Source organism: Pan paniscus, chromosome 11 (assembly GCF_029289425.2).
Source record: "Pan paniscus chromosome 11, NHGRI_mPanPan1-v2.0_pri, whole genome shotgun sequence".
Taxonomy (NCBI): domain Eukaryota; kingdom Metazoa; phylum Chordata; class Mammalia; order Primates; family Hominidae; genus Pan; species Pan paniscus.
Window position 1 is genome coordinate 112824905 of NC_073260.2, and position 20746 is coordinate 112845650.

The 20746-nt window shown below is 33.1% G+C and overlaps 1 protein-coding gene across 2 annotated transcripts in view; it reads right to left on the reverse strand.

Moving 5' to 3' along the window:
- Positions 1 to 20746, reverse strand: part of TYRP1 (tyrosinase related protein 1) — a 1170479-nt gene that overhangs the window by 999730 nt on the left and 150003 nt on the right. Inside the window, exon 3 of one of the 2 annotated variants that reach the window (XM_055092134.1) lies at positions 3066 to 3175. The gene's annotated coding sequence lies outside the window, so the exon portion shown is untranslated. Of the gene's footprint in view, positions 1 to 3065; positions 3179 to 20746 lie in introns of both variants that reach the window. The other variant, XM_055092135.2, reaches the window with a different exon arrangement.

A 20746-nucleotide genomic window follows, 5' to 3' on the forward strand; every position in this document is an offset into this window, starting at 1 on the left:
GAATACGCATGGTCGAGAAGGGCATATTATTAAAACAAAAATCATCCACTCCATTCCCTTGTCCTACCCATAGTCCCATAGGCCACCACCTTTCAGCATTTCTGCATTTTGTTCTTCTGGTGGCTAGCACCCTCATTCTACATGGCGTCCTTACATCTCTATGTTGATATTCAACTGAGGCTCTATTGACTGCTTGCCATGAAACACAAGGCTTTAGCTGACTGACACTATATCATCAGCTAAATTTTCACAGTTACATTGTTATTTTTAGTTTTCTGTTGTTTGCCTCTCTAACTTGCAATCTCTTATCTATCCATTTCTTGGTCTATTGTTTTCAGATAATAGATTAGTTTCTCTCAGCCATACCTTAAATTTTATACTGTCAGAGTTGATCATTTTATATATTGTCTTATAAACATAAGGCTTTCATGCTTTGTTCACTGGTTGATTCTAAAAATCTAAAAATCCAATAAACACTGTGTACATTAAAAAAAATTAGTAAATAGAAAATAAAATAAAATATATGAAAATCCTTGGGCAGAGATCAAAACTGAATAAATGTTTTCTATACTTTTATTTATGCTGATATTTCTCATATTACTCTATAGCCCTTTCTTTGTCTCCCTGGATTACTTGTCTCCTTCCTGCTGTCCCTGCTTTAAATAAATCTTATGAGGTTTATTTCCTTACTTATTTTTTCAATGTACCTTTTTATTCTACAAGCTTAAACATTAACCAAAGTATTATGTCTGTATTTCTATCTTTGGTATGCAAGCAACAATCCAGACGTAAACTTTTATTGTCTTCAAAACAATTCCACTTTTGAAGGACTATTTTTCAAAGAGATTCTCTGGCTATATGTACATACATGTCCCTTGTCATTTAGAAATGCTGGCAAAACGCAGCTGAATTTGACCACCACTTGGCTAAACTTGAAGTCACCTATTCTAATATATAAGAAAGCGGTGCTCAAATTTAATTACATGCATAATTGAAACATAGTTACTTTTAATATATATTTATATATAATGTATATTATTGCCCATTACATTGGTAGGAAAGTAGAAATAACTGGAGAAGTATAAATAATATGGTGCTGTGATCATCAGCTGAAGTGTGCAAAGCAGTTTTGGCTAATTTTCATCATCTAATGAGAGCCAATACTTGACTTATAATTATATAATTAAAAGTGGTTTTATATTTTAGATTTAGGTTAGATTAAGCTAAATCTACTTTAAAGGATTAGAGCACATCTAATCTTTGGTTATGTTTTATTACCATGTTTCATTGAGTACAAGATCTTTACACTGTTTAAGTAAAAATAAGTTGTGAAGATTGAAAATATTGGCTATTAATAAAAATAAATTTATTTATTTAATTAATTACTTATTATTAATTTTAATGGGCTTGTGACATTGACAGGATACAGCTCAAGGAGTTAATATTATAAATTGCGCGGTTCTCATTCAGTGAAATTTTCTTTAGGCAAACCTGTACTTGAGCTAGCCAATGTGGAAAGGACATGTATCTTGAAAAAATAGGAGGAAAAAAAGCCATGTATACTACATGTATTCCATTTTTAAACTAAGAAAGTAAAATATTTTCAGTAACTATTTTTCTACGTCTTCTCAGTTATAATGTAGAGAACACTGATTCAAACTCATGAATATATCAAATAAAATATTCTTTAAAAATACTTTAAAATTCATAGCACATTTTATAAATGTTTACTAAATTTATGCACAAAGCACAGTGTAAACTTTTTTTGACTGTAGTAATGATGCCTTAAGACTACCAATATATGACACATGAAAATTCACTTTATTTCCTACTTTGGCATACTAACCTCTTCATAAATGATATATAGAGTATTAGTCAACATTTAGGAATATGACAACGCATTTTCCTAGAGAATGGAGCACCCTTAGCTTTAGCAATATCATAAGGAAGATGCAGGAATATATGATCACATCAAAATCAGCAGAGAGTTATCATAAATGGTAGGAGAACTGGACATGCTATATAGTCTCTTTCATGTAAGACTGATCAAGATTTGAGATATTAAAACATCTTTCTCTATGTTATATATATAATATACATATACACACATATAACATATATATGCATACACACAGCATAGAAAAATATGTGTGTGTGTATATATATATACATTTATATATTATGTTGAGAAAGAGACAGATAAAGAGGATAATTAGATTTTTTTTTTTTTTTTTTGAGACGGAGTCTTGCAGTGTCGCCCAGGCTGGAGTGCAGTGGCGTGATCTCGGCTCACTGCAAGCTCCGCCTCCTGGGGGTCACGTCAGAGGAGAATTAGATTTTCTACAGCTACACTGATGAAAGACTGCTGCTAATACAATCCCCCAAGTGGGAATACAGTTTATACAATTTATTTTTTTTCCCTAGAGTACAGGCTGTGGTGGTGCAATATATGGACATCCATAGCCTGGGAGATTGGTACTATCATGTAATTAATCACACGGAATTTATAAGAAACAAGGTGCTGGGTAGTTGGAGAATAAGGGTACTTCGTCATTTTGTGAGAAATGAAAATGTCTCTTTTCTAGCATCAAGCCAGCCCTAATGCTGAGGAAAGTACCACTAAGCCTTTATCAACTGCATTCTTTCAAGTTAATGTAGTGAGATAAGCAAATTTAGTTCAGTTTGTAGTTATTTTATCCATGTTGCCAAAAACCTATACTGGCAAATACATGAACAGTATGACATTATTTGAAAACATCTTATATGTTTTATGTTAAAACATCTTAAGTACCATCAAAAGAACAACAATCATATAAATAAAAAGCTAAATATTACCCCAAATAATTGATTTGACACTTTATAATCCCTAAGACTGCTAGACTATTCCTTTAGCCTGAAACAAATGAAATGTTAAGAAATATCAAGGTTAACAAACTTCAGCTACGAAACCTACTTCTGACTCTTGAGCATGTCTTGTAACCTATCTGAGCTTTTAATGCCTTGTTCAAAAATTGAATACATTAAAATAATCTCTAATTGCACTTAATAAAATATAACATACAGACCAGGTGCGGTGGCTTATGCCTGTAATCCCATCACTTCGGGAGTCCACGGCGGGCGGATCACGAGATCAGGAGATCGAGACCATCCTGACTAACACGGTGAAATCCTGTCTCTACTAAAAAAAAAAAAAAAAAAAAAAAAAAATCAGTCGAGCGTGGTGGTACGCGCCTGTAGTCCCACCTACTCAGGAGACTGAGGCAAGAGAATTGCTTGAACTCAGAAGGCGGAGGTTGCAGTGAGCTGAGATCAGGCTACTGCACTCCAGCCTGGGAGACAAAACGAAACTCTGTCTCAATCTCATACGAAAAACAATCTGTACACTAAACATACAGAATACAAAAGGTATGAATATTCATGTTCCCAACAACCATATTGTGTTAGCCCATTTTGCATTGCTATAAACTAATACCTGAGACTGGGTAATTTATTAAGAAAAGAGATTTTTTTGACTCATGGTTCTGTAGGCTGTACAAGCATGGTACCAGCATCTGCTCAGCTTCTGGTGAGACCTCAGAGGCTTTTATTCCTGGCAGAAGGTGAAGCAAGAGCAGGCGTGCCACATGGAGAAAGAGGGAGCAAGAGAGATGCCAGGCTCTTTTAAACAACCAGTTCTCATGCTAAGGGAGGGAGAATTCACTCATTATACCAAGCCATTCACAAGGGTTCCGTCCCGATTACCAAGCACCTCTCAACAGAGGTGTTTGGGGACTACATTTCAACATGAAATTTGGAGGGGACAAACATTCAAACTATGTGACACGTTAACAAAATATTGCTTATACTTTGAAAGTCCCATTTTGCCCTTGTGCATTGCATTTATCTTCATTAGGCATGAGATCACTATTATTTCTGTTAATTGTGTATCTTTTTTATTTTGTATTTTGTCTTTATAAAAATAGAATTCTACTGTATACATTTTCCAGTTTTTAACCAGGTTGTAGTTCATTTATTATTATTTTGTATGATTTTTATCATAAAAATCATTATTTAACACTTCTGTTAATGTATATTGAGGTTATTCCTAGTCTCAGACTATTATAAACAATATTCCTGTAAATGTCCAAGTATATAGTCAGGCGGAAGAATTTGTTCATTTTCACATTTGCCTCAGAATTTTTAGGTACACTCTTATTATAACTTCCTTTATCAAAACTTCCATTCTTTATTTTTTCAATCTATGTTTCATTTTTGCTGGTTACAATACTTCCCGATTATATATTGGAAAATGTATTTCTGATGGCGTAATTTCTTGCTTATACTCTCATTCATAAGTTCCGTATATGTTGAGACACTTAGTCTTTAGTATTACTTTCAACTGCTTTTCATGTGTATCCCAGTGAAAAACTTTTGCGTGTATCTATTTTTACCACGCCTCTGGTATGACACTAGCAGCCAGAACAATTTTATACTAAATGTTAAGCTTTTCAAGAATTAAGTGATAATTTTACACAAACAATTTCAGAAAATCCAGAAAATTGAACAGTTTTTAACCTATATTCTAATATTAGAAAAATCATAATATAAAATCCGAAAGAAATTTGGTATAGGGACAGGAAACAAAACTCAATTTTCCCCTAAATATAGATTTAACCAACAGTAACAAAATATGAGCAAATCTAATCTGGCATTTATAATAAAGAGAATATATTATGACACAGTATTTATCACAAGAAAGCAAGCTGTGTTTAACATTGGAAAATTAATGTAATTAATATGGCTTGGCTCTGTGTCCCCACTCAAATCTCACCTTGAACTGTAATCCCCAGGTGTTGCAGGAGGGACCTGGTGGGAGGTGATGGGATTACGGGAGCAGTTTCCCTATGCTGTTCTTATGATAGTGAGTGAGTTCTCACGAGATCTGATGGTTTTATAAGTGATGGGTTTCCCTGCTCTCTCTCTTGCCTGCTGCTATATAAGAGGTGCCTGCTTCCCCTTCCTTCATGATTCTAAGTTTCCTGAAGCCTCTCCAGTCATGTGGTACAGTGAGTCAATTAAACCTCTTTATTTTATAAATTATCCCATCTCAGGTATTTCTTTATAGCAGTATAAAAGCAAAGTAATACAGATAATTCATCATATAAATAAAATAAAATAGAAAAATATGCAAGATATATAAACAGATTTTTACAAAGCATACCAAAATTCAAACCCCTTAATGATAACATTTAGCCAACACAAATAGAAGGAAGCATTCTTAGCTTGATGAAAAGAATCTTAGTAAAATCTATATAGCTCCATCAAACTTAATGGTGAGACATTGAGTGTTTTACAAGACAGGGGACAAGACAAAAATCATCACTTCTGTTTAACATTATACTGGGAAGCCTAGGCAGTTCAAAAAGGCAAGTGACTAAACAAAATAAACATGTGAAAGGAAGAGGTAAAATCGCCATCATTCATAAATGACATGACTGTAGATATAGATAACTCTGTAGAATCAACAACAATCGAAAATAAACAAATTTATCAATATCAAGACATACGAGAAAAACATACAATACACAAAGTCAAGATATAAAAGAACAGGATGTAATATCTATGTTAGTAACAAACAATAGAAATAAGAAAAGACTATCATTTATAGTAGCCTCAAAAATTATCAAATGATTAGCAATAAATGTTCCAAATTTTAGTCAAACTCCCTCTCTTAAAATTTACAAAATGTTAATGACAAAATTTTGAAAATCCTAAATGTGTGAGGATATACATTATGTTTATTGATTGAAGAATTCGATATTGTTAAGACATCCACCTGGTGTTTCATAGATCGGCATGGTGACTACAGTTAACATTAATCAATTTCACATGCAAAAATAGCTAGAAGAAAAAAAACTCAAATATTCCTAACATTAAAAATGATAAATATTTAATGTGATGGATATCCCAATTACCCTGTTTCATTATATGAATGCATCATAATATCACATGTACCCCCAAAATATTTACATCTGTTATATGTTAACAAAAATACAAAATACAAAAGAGATGAAATTTTTAAAAAGATATTCATCTTTCTAATATTGATTTATAGATTCAACATACTTACTATAATGGCTAATTTTAGGTGTCAACCTGAATGGACTGAAGGGTGCCTAAATGGCTGATGAAGTATTGTTTCTGGGTGTGTTCATGAGGTGGTTTTAGAGAAGATTAACATCAGTCAGTGGACTAAGAGAGGAAGACCCACTTTCATTGTGGATGAGAAACATCCAATCAGCTGGGGGCCGGGCTGAGAAATACAGGTAAAATAAGGGAATATGACTCTTGTCTGTCCCCATTCCAAAGCAGGACACCTTTTTATCTCCTGTCCTTGGATATCAGACTCTAGGTTTTTTAGCATTCGGACTTCAGGACTCGCACCAGTGACCTTCTGAGGACTCTCAGCCTTTTGGCTTCAGATTGGGGGCTATACTATTGGCTTCCCTGGTTCTGAGGCTCCAGACAAGCCACATTACCACCTTTTCTGGTTCTTCATCTTGCAGACAGCCTATCATGGGACTTCTCCACTTCTGTGATCATGTGAACTAATTCCCATAAAAAAATCCTCTCACATATCCTATGGGTTCTGTTATTCCAAAGAAACTTAGAGATCTCTAACATAGTCTACCCAATTTTTTTTGAAGAAATTAACAAGTTCATTATAAATTTGATAAGAAACACAAAGGACCTAGAATAGGCCGTACAATTATGTGGCCAAAAATGAAATTAGAGGGCTAAAATATTTCATTTCAAGTCTTACTATAAAGTTTCATTAAGGCAGTGTAATATCATATAAAAGTAGAAAAGCAAACTAGTAGAATGGCAGAGATTGGCCAAAAGTAGATCTCTACATAAACACTGAATTGATTTTCAACTAAGTAACTAAGATTTTCTAAGTAACTAAGAAAAGAACCCATAAAGTTTTATTAGATGAAAGCTAAAATTTAAAAGCCCATACTCTACTTATATGAGTCCAAGAAGAATGCAAATTAACTTAATGGAGCAGTAACTAGAAATTGGTTGTTGGGTAACAGCAAAATTGACTGAAAAGAGGCATATTTTATGTTGTGGTATATAGGTATAGAAAAATTTCAAAATTCATAAAACTGATCACTTAAGATCTTAGAATTTTACCCTATATTCAATGAAAATTAATTAGAAAACAGGCTCAAAATGGCAGAAATATAAATAAGTAAAGTACAATAACATTGTTCTGAAACTGTCTTTTGGAAATCGCTAGAGATAAAAGGTGAGAAATAGGAAAAGACAGATGATTTGGCTTGCAAATTCTCCAATCCTGTAAGTTTGGGAAGTAATTGAAGGTACGTAAAAAATTGACCTGATCAGTTTTGCCTTTTAAAAAGATCACTTGGGCATCTGACATAGTAGGAACAAAATGCTACCAGACATACAATAACGCTGTCAGTTGGCTACTTGGATAGGAAATAATGAGGATCTTGACTTGAGAAGCAGCAGTGGCAATGTAAAACAAAGGGAGATATTTAGAAATCAGGAAATGAAAGTTGCATGTGGTGAGTTAGGAAGCTGTCAAAGCTGCCTCTTGGATTTCTGGATATAGAAGCCATTTCTTCAACAGGATATGAAACGTAAGAGCAAGGGCTTTTTTGGAGAAGCTAACAATCTGTTCAATTTAAGTATGTTGAAATTGGTGTGCCTGTGGATCATGTAAGTGAACAAGTTTAGCAAAGAAGGATTAGGTGAGTTTTGATCTAGAATAGAAGTCTCTACTTGGACAGTTTTAAGTCCATAGGTGGTATGCAAAAGCATGGATTTTTAATGAATATTGTCAATGGATTCCCACCAAGACCACTAGGGACACACCTGTTGTTGAATAGTTGAGTGTTTTACTCACTGGGGCAAAGGAGAACATACCCCATGTGGAGCTACCTCAATACTTGGGTGGTAAAAAAGATTTTAGTCTTGTTAGGTGAATTTGGGGAGCGTTAATAATAGCAGGGCTTTGCTCTAGATGGGATGCTGTTACAAAGTATAGTTAAAACTATGGTTCAGTATCTTTAAAAATATTATTTATAAGGAGTGGAAATGAGAGTGAAGCTAAAGCTATAATTAATAAAGGAGCAGGTGGTCACTCATTTTAGCCATGATAGGGATATCTTTGGTACATTGTGGCCTGGAAAGTCTTTTAGTTTTCTCTGTATTCAGACATCATTATGAGTGGTCTTACTTTTATCTTGATTCTTTATGGTCAGATTGGCCTTGTCTGATGTTGATGTTTTGTTCTGTTACTGAATTGTTTCTGCTCATCAAGAGAACACCAAGACCTAGCTGTTGCTAGACAGCTGAAGTACAGAAAAAGAACACATATAAATGTGCTTCATAATATTTAGTGAAGTTTAATCAACTGCATAGTCAAGTACCAGGCTAGCATATAGCAATAGCAGGACCTGAATGTTAGTAACAAGTCAACTCCAGGAACCAATTTATCTTTCTCAGTATGTGTCACAACTGGGGAGATTGTAGTTGAGGATTGAAGGAGTGCTAAACCAGAATTTTTAGAAATACTAGCATTTAAGAAATTTTAAGAGAAGATACAATTTAAAAGACTTGTGGAAAATACCATGAAGTTTTAAAGGAGGAGAAGCTGAAATCAAGGATATGAAATATTTCAAGAAGGAGAATGTGACCAGGAGCATATACACCAGTTAATGACTGAAAAGTCTGTAAAATATTTAACAAGTATTAGCTATCTTTTTAACATTCATTTCAGTTGCATGGAAGGTGTATGTGTTTTTGAGGGAGAGGGTGCTTGAAAACACTGAGGCATGCATAACCACATTTTAATAATTAGTTCACAATAGGCATGATATAGCCATAGAATTATTCATGAAGCTATAATCCTTATAATGTTTTATTAAACAATAAATATTTATTAAGCATTTTAACATGCTATGTGAAAATGGCCAAATTAATAACTAAGATTTAACCAGGCAGAATCTGTACTTTTCTCGAAGCTAGATTTCTGCCTATATGTGTTAAAAAATAAATGTGGAAGACCAGAGAGAGGATCCAAATTATTAAAAAATTAAATCAGTGGTAAATAATTTAGTGAGATCTTATCAAATGGTAAAGCACGTGAGCTAGGTTTGCCATATTTCATCTACATTAATTAGGTGATAAAGTCCAAAGTAGTTAAAAATAATATATCTTGAAGTGAAAAGATTCAGGCTGTGTAAGGATTCTGGTTTTTAGACATTGCATTTTAATTCTGTATTGGCTCAGAGATTATAGCAGGGATCAAACTGTTAATTATGATTACAGGGAAATCCCTGCAGCTCTGGATCCCATTGACTGATCAAAAATCTCATTTCTGGGCAACCCACACACACTGAGAAACTCACACTAAAACTCTCTGGTCTGTAATTCTAACCCCAAATTAACCTGATGTATAATACATAAGGATTTAACAGCCTGAAAAAGCATACAAGTAATAAAGAATGGTAACTTTTTTTTTTTTTTTTTTTTTGGGGGGGGATGGAGTCTCTGTCATCCATGCTGGAGTGCAGTGGTGTGATCTTGGCTCACTACAACCTCAAACTCCCGGATTTAAGTGATTCGCCTGCCTCAGCCTCCTGACTGGCTGGGACTACAGGCAGGGACCACCACGCCTGGCTAATTTTTAGTATTTTTAGCGGAGACAGTGTTTCACCATGTTGGCCAAGCTGGTCTTGAACTCCTGACCACAAAGGATCCGCCTGCCTTGGCCTCCCAAAGTGTTGGGATTACAGGTGTGAGCCACCACACCTAGCCTAGAATAATAGCTTTAATCAAATCTACATCTTTAATATATTTTTTATAAGTTGAGTAATTTTAACCATTTGGTATTTAAAATATACTATTTAAGATAATCTGACAATAAATGGTGACATATATTTTTATTCCAATGTAAAATACTAATTAAATACTTTATTTTAAGCAAGTGTTTTTAAGACAAAACAAAATTTAGCAAACTTTGCAAACAATTAGTGTTTGGAAAAACTTATAAATAACTACATTTATAAATTTAACTTGTGGAATTTTTAATAAGACTGTATAGCAGTTTGGGAAGGATATGTTTGTTAGATTGCTAAAAATAAAATACACATATGCATTTTATAATATTTAGGGAAACAATTATATTCATTTCTAAAATACTTAAGGAACATTTGTTGTTAGACAGCTGAAGTACAGAAAAAGAACATGTATAAATGTACTTTATAATATTTAGTGAAGTTTAACTACATAGTCCTCTTAAGTATGATTGTTAAACTTTACTAAACTTATAAATAATGAAATATTTAAAGTAAATTTAGATGCTTAAAGATTTACTTTTTAAAATGGTATATTTATTTTGTAAAAACCAAAAGAAATGAATATTTCACACTGATAAGTTCCATTTATTTCCCTTAACAAAGAGTAGATATATTTAATTATGTGTTTATTAAATTGAAGGTGCCAATCAATATAAGATTTCTAGTAAATAAAATCATTTGAACAGTGAATTTTTTTTGAAACTTGACTATATATATATATATATAAATATATTTCTACTGGCATATGTTTGTGGATTATGTCCCATGTCCTATGTCTGGACTTTTTTTTTCTTTGAGAGATGGTACACATTACAAATGATCTTCAATCCAAATGAAAATAGAATGCCAGTAAGTCTGTAGATATAAATTAAAATTAACTTATGTATTAACATAAGATGTTCTGAGAGTAAAAAGTATATACAGAGTCTGTTTTCCAGGAAAAAAACATAAAGAAACGAGTTTGTTACAATAGGTTTGTTATAAGCAGGTTCTCTGACTTAAAATTACGAGCTGTATGGCAGGGCTTTAGGATATGGTTTGGAGAGAAGATATGTGAAAAAAGTGAAATGTATGGAAGACTTTTTTAAGCACAAATATGATTCAAGAGATATAATTTATGCAGTGTAAATCACAGCACGAGGGAGTTACTAGCATTTAATTAGAATAATAATCATATTTTGCATATTTAAATCTAATAATTAGTTCATATGACTAGGTTATATTAAAATATATTTAAATAAAATTAAAATAAATTGTCCAATGATACTGAGTGCTAAACTGAAGTATTTGTTTTTTATTGTCTGTTAACTGAAATAAGTAATTTCAATTGAATTGGGACTCTTGTTGTGTGGCCAATAAGGTCTGCTGAAATGTTTGGTACAGATAAATGGGATTCTAGATGTTGAACTGTCTTAATTTGAGCTGCTACTAAGCATTAGTCCATCTCTGCAGCTTGCTAGAGATTTGTGATATTTCTCTGCTAGCTTTCCCTTATCTAGAAATTTTAATGTCAGATCCTTTCTGGAAATTGACACAGGATTGTACCAGAACACACAATTTCTAGTGATGAACAATTCACTTTGAGATATATAAAGCATTTTCTCTCAAGAAACAGGGAGTCATTGTTAGCTATATATGCCATTTCTTAATAAAAGAAGACATCTAGTATTTTGTATGTCAATTTCCATTTTGAACAGAAGCATTTTAGTCAACACATCCTCAGCTTGTGCCTCATCAAACATTTTGTAATAATGAGAGCTCAGTTCAAATTATTATGTTATTCAATATTTTCATTTTTTCTCATGCATTATGAAATAGATACTTGATATGGAAGATAAAGCAACATCAGAGTGGATACTTAAACATGTGAACTATAAGCATTAGTTTATAATATTTTTTACCATGGGGAGACATTTTTTACCTAAGGAATCTAACACACATATGCAAGCACATGCATGCGCAACCCGATTTTCATTTTGTCCTTAAAAGTCTGTATAAACTTTGACGGGTTTATGTAATCATACAAACAGAGACACAGAAGACCTTTGATTTACCACAAACAAAATTTTCAGTTTACTTCAAAATGACTAAAGTATCATGAAAACTGTATGACTTCTTTCTTTCTTTATATAATGACAATTAAAACTAAAGGGATTTTTTAAGCAACGTGAGGATAGGGCAGGTGTGGGGCATAAAGAGGCATTGGCTGTAGAGATAAAAATGATAGAAGCAGACCCATTGCTCTCTTCTCTAAAATAGCCTCACCACACAAGCTTAAACATAATGCATTCTACATCTTATCCTTATCATACTATTTTTTTAACTCTTTCTTTTGTAATTACAATTATTTTTGTATGTTCAACATTTGGGCTAACATTTTTAACCTTGTTTTTAACTGAGTTTCATTATGAACACTCTGCCAAAATTCATTTTAAGTAGAAGTGCTCAGTTCTAAAACTTTTCTAGGTAATGCCGTCTACTTGCGAGACTAGGATTCTCTCTGATTCAAGTATGCATCAGCTAGATCATTCAGTCTTCAATCTCCTCCTCCTCATCCCTATATCCCAGCCTTAGTCAGATTTGGCCACACATATGGACTGGGACTGATAAATATTGGTATGATTCAGGATAAGAGTGTTAAATAACCATTAAATTTGCATTCAAAAGTGTCAAATTGCCTTAATAGATAAGTTGCTTGCTTATGTAAATATCATGTGATAAGACACTGTTTAATTCTGTTTTATACCACAGTGGACATATAACCTGTTAACAATGTTAACATTGTTAAACTTAAATATGTAGATTTTTAATTAGTATCTGTGGAAATCAGTAATTCAAATAATCAAAGGTCAAAAATACAGATTTATTACTCACTTATATAAAGACGCACCTCAATTGACAGATAATGAAGTTATATTCTAAAAATGGGTAAAAATAAGAATAATATTCTTCATTTGATATAAAACTTTAATCTAAACTTGGTGGAGAAGGAACTTTAGCTATGAAAGTATTTGATGCATTTATCTTTATCTACGTTAAGTTTTATTTAATATATAAGATAAATTTAGAAATAGAAAACAATATGTTTAGCATAAACTTCAAATTTTTAAAAATTGAAATACCTAAGGACTGAATTTTCTATATATTTTAACATAGTAGACCTTTGTTTACTGTATGTTATATACACATATACGTCACACACACACACACACACACACACACACACACACACACACGAGTATTTGCATTTCTAAAATTAGAACTGTCAGGGTAATTCATCCCAACAGAGCAAGGAAATGATGTTAATTTGGTGATTTCATGTGGCCTGAGAGTACTCAATGAGACATCATAATCCATTTATTCATGCATTTACTTGTATTACCAAATATTGTTATAATTTTTTTTTTTTTTTTGAGATGAAGTCTCACTCTGTCACCAGGCTGGAGTGCAGTGGCGCGATCTCGGCTCACTGCAGACCCCGCCTCCTGGATTCAAGCGATTCTCATGCCTCAGTCTCCTGAGTATTTGGGACTACAGGTGCATCCCACCATGCCTAGCTAATTTTTGTATTTTTAGTAGAGACGGCGTTTCACCTTGTTGGCAAGGATGGTCTCAATCTGTGGACCTCGTGATCCGCCCCCCTTGGCCTCCCAAAGTGCTAGGATTACAGGCGTGAGCCACCGCACGCAGCCTATTGTTATACTCTTACATGTAAATACTACAAGGTTTGGGATAGTATATGCTCATAGTTAGGTAGAAAATGAGGCAAAAAAATAAATTACATTGTTCATAAATGCTGTAAGTAAGGCTAATATGCAAATGAAGGAAGAAGAATGGTCAACTTTAGCTGTGAGGATCAAGTAAAATACAATATTGATTACATTCTCAGTGAATTACCAGTGGGAACAAGCCAGACAAAAAGGGGAAAGTGAATTCTGCATCAAGACAAATCCATGAAGCAGCAAGATGTGTCCAAGAAATAATAATCTAATACACTAAAAGTAAATTGGGAAAAGAAGGAAGTTGGTAGGTGACACACCTTGGCAGAAACAAGCGTCAGATCAAATATAGCCTCATAACATGTACACAGAAGAATGGCATTTATTGTAAATGCAATTAGAATTTATTATTGCAATTGATTTTTATTGCTATCATAATGGCAGCACCATAGAATGTAGAAGTAAATGATGTGTGCAAATGTAGCCATGTGATTAGTCAGAAAATAGGAAAAATAAACACAAGAAATGTCAGAAGAAATAGGATAAACATGGAATTGCCATGTTTATTGCATGTTGTTGCAATATAAATATGCATATTGATGTGGTGGCTCCATAAACAAATATAAAGATAAAGTAAGAAGAGGAATGCACCTTTTATACCCGTGTTGAAAATCAGTTGACTGTATATGTGTGGGTTTATTTCTGGGCTCTCTATTCTCTTCCATACCTCCACATGTGTGTGTTTATGCCAGTATCAGACTCTTTTTATTACCATAGCTTTGTAATGTATTTTGAAATCTGAAAGTTTGACTCCTTTAGCTTCGGTCTTCTTTCTCAAAATTGTTTTGGCTATTCAGAATCTTTTGTAGTTCAATACAAATTTTAGGATAATTTTCCTCTTTTTGTGTAGAATGTTATTAATATTTTGATAGATATTGCACTGAATCTGTGGAACCCTTTGGGTAGTATAGACATTTTAGCAATAGCAAGTCTTTCAGTATATGAACACAGGATGTCTTCTCACTTACTTGTGTCTTCTTTAATTTATTTCATCAATGTTACCTAGTTCTTAGCATAGAAATCTTCCCTTGGTTAAACAAATTCCTAAGTATTTTACTCTTTCGATGCTGTTATAAATGGAGGAAGGATAGTATCTTCAACAAATAGTCTTGGAAAAATTGAATATCCACATGCATATGAACAATGTTAGGATCTTATGCCATATACAAAAATAAACTCAAATAGATTAAAGATTTAAGTGTAATATCTGAAACTGTGAAACTATGAGAAGAAAACATAGAAGGGAAGCTTCATGACACTGATCTAGGCAATGATTTCTTGGATATGACATCAAAAGTACAAGCAATAGGGAATTAATTTATGTTTGACATATCATACACACATAAGACTAAATCACACTGAAAAGGTGCAAAGCAAAAGAAACAATCAACAAAATGACAAAGCAACCTACAAATTGGATGTTGCAAGCCATACATCTGATAAGGGGTTCATCAGTATCTAAAATACATAAGTAACTACAACTGAATAACAACAAAATCACATAACCTGATTTTAAAATGAGCAAAGGATCTGTATAGACATTTCTACAAAGAAGACACATAAATGGCCAATAAGCATATGAAATATGCTCAACATAACTAATCATTAGAAACCTAATCATTAGTTAAAAAAATTAAAAATTGAACTATCAGTTGATCCAGTAGTTCCAATGGTGGGTATACATCCATAAGAATTAAAATCAGGATATTGGAGAGATATTGGCACTCCCATGTTCATTGAAGCATTATTCACCATAGCCAATAGGTAGAAACAATCCAAATGTCCAATGACGGTTGAATGGATAAATAAAATGCAGTGTATGCTACAAGGGAATGATATTCCAGCTTTTAAAAAGATGAGAATCATGCTATAAAAGGCAATATGAATGAACCTGGAAAACATTAAGCTAAGTGAACTAAGTCAGTAACAGAAGGACAAATACTGCATGATTTCCTTTTTACAAGGCATTTAAAGCAGTCAAACTGATATAAGAGTAGAATTCTGGTTGCCAGGAGCTAGAAAATAGAAGAAATGGGGAGTTGCTCCTCAACTGGCATAATGTTTCAGTTAACAAGATAAATAAGTGCTAGAGATTCTCAGTACAGCATTGTGTCTATATTTAACAATATTGTGTGGTGCACTAAAAGTTTGAGGATAGCTCCCACTTAACTGTTTTTACCACACACACACACACACACACACACACACACACACGAAAACAATCTTTTTAGACACACATGTATACCTCTGCTCCCCAGTAAAAGGAAGTAAAAGAAAAAAGAATGGGTGCATCTGCAATGCAAAGAGAACAGAGAAAGTGTCAACAAAGTTTGGAAGATGGTAAAGTGATGGACAAATGCTAACCAAGTTATGAAAGCAGATGAAGCTGCATTGTATTTAATGAAACGAGGGAAATCATAATTTTGTATGAGGAACTCCAGAGCCTCAGGAACTACAGGCCTTGGTTGTTTCTGAAAGAGACAGTACAATGTGAGACTGTAAACAGAAGGATTGTTAAAACACATATAGGTACACTTGGAAACCCCTCTGCAGCGGTGCTATCAGGGATATTGCCCCAGCAGAAGACTGGAGAATTACTGTCTGCAAATATGGAAGCTGAAAAGATCTGAACGAAGAGAAACAAGATTGAGCTGAGAGCAGACATGAGGATCTGAAGACAAACCAATTGAGGTAAATGAAACCTATGCATATTGACTGGTAATATATCCATTTGTCTTTCCAAATCATATCCCACAATTCTGATGAATATACTTACAATTGCTAAGCAGGGTATTGGACTAAAACATAATGCAATAATTAATCACTAAGACACAATTTCAGAAAAAAAAACATATAAAATATCAAAATTCCTGTGTTCAAATAGAAATGTTCATAATAGTGTATGCCCATTACACACACACACACACATATACCCTAATTTGGGTGAAATGCTCAAAACACAAAAGTAGATGAACCTAAATAAAGCTGACATAATCATATTAAAATGGGTTTCATGGCTTTCAAATATGCACGATCTGGAAATCATAGTTTATTTCCGCTTAAACCTAAAATGTCGTTAAATGAAGAAATATAAGAAATGCTGTGAGTGTTTAAAAATGTCATGACTAGTTAAGAGTTGCAAGGAAGCAATACTGCTGAAATGGTAATGAAAAGTAGGTCAAATACAGGAAACCAAAAAGGAAAACATGCTATGTAATAGGAATCCCTATAATTCATTTAATTTATAATTTATGGACAGGCTCATCATGCATGAAAGACTGTACTATTCAGTTCAGAAATGACCGTAAGATGATCTTGCTTACAGACCTCTCAGAATTATTAATCATACTATTGGCAACTCAATTTTAAACTAGGATTTAAAGTGAAGCCCCTTGGAAGAAGCAATAGTGATGTAGACTTCATTTTTAATGTTAAGGTTATTTGCTTTGCTTTCTCTTATAACTTCTGATAGTCATAGGTTATGTGTAAATGAAATAACATTATTAAGTCAAAAGAATTTCCAAACTGAATGTATACAAGTGACACTGTATAATCATAAAATTAATAGTTTTCAGAAATATTTTATTTTGCTGTGCTTATCAGTTCAAGTGCAATTTAAGTGTTATCCACTTTAGTTCTCATTCCTGGAACAAAAGAATTTTTCATTTGATGAAAGGCATTCACAAACAATCATAGGGCAAATGTATCCCATCATTAGAATTCCCTTTATTATTTTCTACAGATTATACTAAGGACATTCACATGATTTTCACTCTGGAATTTTGAAGACATCTCAGTTTGCCATTAAAATGAAAAAATACTTCAGTGCAAGTGAACTCATGTGTGTATAACACACACACACACAAACACACACACACATTGTATTTTATTCATTTGTAAAACTGAAGGCTAAAAGTATGTCTAAAATATTATCTCACAAAACATAATATGAAATCTATCAAGCTAAATATTATGTATAAATACCAAAAAAATTTTTATTTAAAATGCAATTTAGTAGACTTTAGGTTATTTCCGACTCTTTCTAGCTCAGAAAAACTCTTTATTAGATATGGTGCCTTCCTTTAAATGCCTCTTTTTCTGCACACCTTCATGAATCATATTGTGTTCACGTGGTGATTATTAATTACTGTTATCAAGCGAGCCTCTTTTCAGTTATTACTGCATATATGTATATAAAATAATTTGACCCTCCAAATGAAATTCTATCAACTCTGAGCCAGGTTAATTTTATTTCTAAAACACCAACATGCTAAATAAATTTATTCAATAATATGGTACAATCCTTTGGAAAACAGCTACTAGTTTCTTATACAGTTAAACATACACTTCCTTGTGACAATAAAAAACTTATATTAAAACTTTTAAACCAGCCTTTTTAATATAAATGCAAAAGCTCATTCTAAAATACAGTGTAAATGCCAATTACTTAGGAAATCTAAAGCAATTTTTAAAATAAAAAAAGAATGAATTAGACTATATAAATAATGCAAGATAATTATTATTATTTGTAAAAGGAGAGATATATAAAATCAATAGATATACCCATAGACCTTCAATTTTATTGAAGACCAATAAGTGACACAATGACTTCAATAAAAATGCCAGATTAATGCAATGAGGGACACATGTCTCACACCATATATAAACATTGATCTCACATGAATCTTAAGACTTCATACAAAATTTATAATTGTAACACTTGTAGAAGAAAACAATGAAAACTCTATCTTACATGTGGACAAAATATTTCTCAAATAGTACACAGTCACACAAACAATTTTAAGTAAATATTGATAATCAATTAGCTTTTTGAAGCACTGGTATAAAAATTAAAAAAAATTGTCCACAAAATCAGAGAAATGTTTTTAATCTAAGTATATATTGACAACCATTATTATATACAATACATAACAAACTCTTAAACTTAATAACACCAAAAACAGTAAAAATAGACAAATTGCTAAACTATTTATATAAATACATAAAAAGATGTTAAATAGGAAGTAGAGCAATTGGACCTCTGTTACATTTCTAGAAGAGAGTTAAAATGGGACAAGCACTTTAGATAAAACTGGTATTTTCTTACCAAGTTCAGTGTGCTCCATTCATAGGAGGCTGGTCTTTACCAAGAGATGTAAAAGCATAAGGCCACAGAGGGAATTAGCAAGAATGTCCATAGTAGCTTTACATCCAATAGCCAAAAAGTATAAATAACTCAAATGCCCCTCAAAAAGGGAATAAACAAATGTGTTATACCCATGCAATAGAGTGCTACTCAGCATTAAAGTTCTACAAAATGAAATTGAATTACTGAAACAGAAAGCACATTGTTGATTATCTGAAGCTAAACATGTAGAAAGTGACTGAGTACAATAGTGCAAAAGGAGTATTTGTGTATTATGGAAATGTTCTGTATGTTGATTTTATTGTGGTTTCATGGGTGTATATATTTATTAATACTCACAAAAATGGTGCACAATGATGTTAAAACAGATTATAAGAGATATCATGTAGTACAGCTTTGTAAATTCTTTTTTTCTATGTAAACAAGACTTTTAAAAAATTATACTCTAAGTTCTGGGATACATGTGCATAAAGTGCAGGTTTGTTACATAGGTATACATATGCCATGGTGATTTGCTGCACCCATCAACGTGTCATTTAGGTTTCAAGCCCCACATGCATTAGGAATTTATCCTAATGCTTTCCCTCCCCTTTTCCCCCACCCCCCTACAGGCCCCGGTGTGTGATGTTCCCCCATGTCCATATATTCTCATTGTTCAACTCCCATTTATGAGTGAGAACATGTAGTGTTTGGTTTTCTGTTCCTGTGATAGTTTGCTGAGAATGATGGATTCCAGCTTCATCCATGTCCCCACAAAGGACATGAACTCATTCTTTTTTATGGCTGCATAGTATTCCATGGTGTATATGTGCCACATTTTCTTTAACCAGCCCATCATTGATGGGCAATTGGGTTGGCTCCAAGTCTTTTCTACTGGAAATAGTGCTGCAATAAACATATGTGTGCATATGTCTTTATAGTAAAATGACTTATAACCCTTTGAGTATATACCCAGTAATGGGACTGCTGGGTCAAATGGTATTTCTGGTTCTAGATCCTTGAGGAATAGCCACACTGTCATACACAAGGGTTGAAACAATTTACACTCCCACCAACAGTGTAAAAGCGTTATTTCTCCACATCCCCTCCAGCATCTGTTGTTTCCTGACTTTTTAGTGATTGCCATTCTAACTGGTGTGAGACGGTGTTTCATTGTGGTTTTGATTTGCATTTCTCTAATAACCAGTGATGATGAGCTTTTTTTCATGTTTGTTGGATGTATAAATGTCTCCTTTTGCGAGGTGTCTTTCATATCCTTTGCTCACTTTTTTATGGGGTTTATTTCTTGTGAACTTGTTTATGTTCCTTGGAGATTCTGGTTATTAGACCTTTGTAAAATAGACAGATTGCAAATTTTTTTCCCATTCTGCTGGTTGCCTTTTCACTTGGATGATTTTTTTTTTTTTTTTTTTGCTGTGCAGAAGCTCTTTAGTTTAATTAGATCTCATATGTAAATTTTGACTTTTGTTGCCATTGCTTTTGGTGTTTCAGTCATGAAGTCTTTGCCGTGCTTATGTCCTGAATGGTATAGGCTAGGTTTTCTTCTAGGGTTTTCATGATTTTACGTCTTTTGTTTAAGTCTTTAATTCATCTTGAGTTAATTTTTGTACAAGGTGGAAGGAGGAGGTCCAGTTTCCGTTTTCTGCATACAGCTAGCCATTTTTTCCCAGCACTGTTTATTAAATAGGGAATCCTTTCCCTATTGCTTGTTTTAGTCAGGTTTGTCAAAGAACAGATTGTTGTAGATATGTGGTGGTATTTCTGAGGCCTCTGTTCTGTTCCAGTGGTCTATACATTGGTTTTGGTACCAGTACCATGCTGTTTCGGTTACTGTAGCCTTGTAGTATAGTTTGAAGTTAGGTAGCATGATGCCTCCAGCTTTGTTCTTTTTACTTAGGATTGCTTTGGCTCTATGGGCTCTTTTTTGGTTCCACATGAAATTTAAAGTA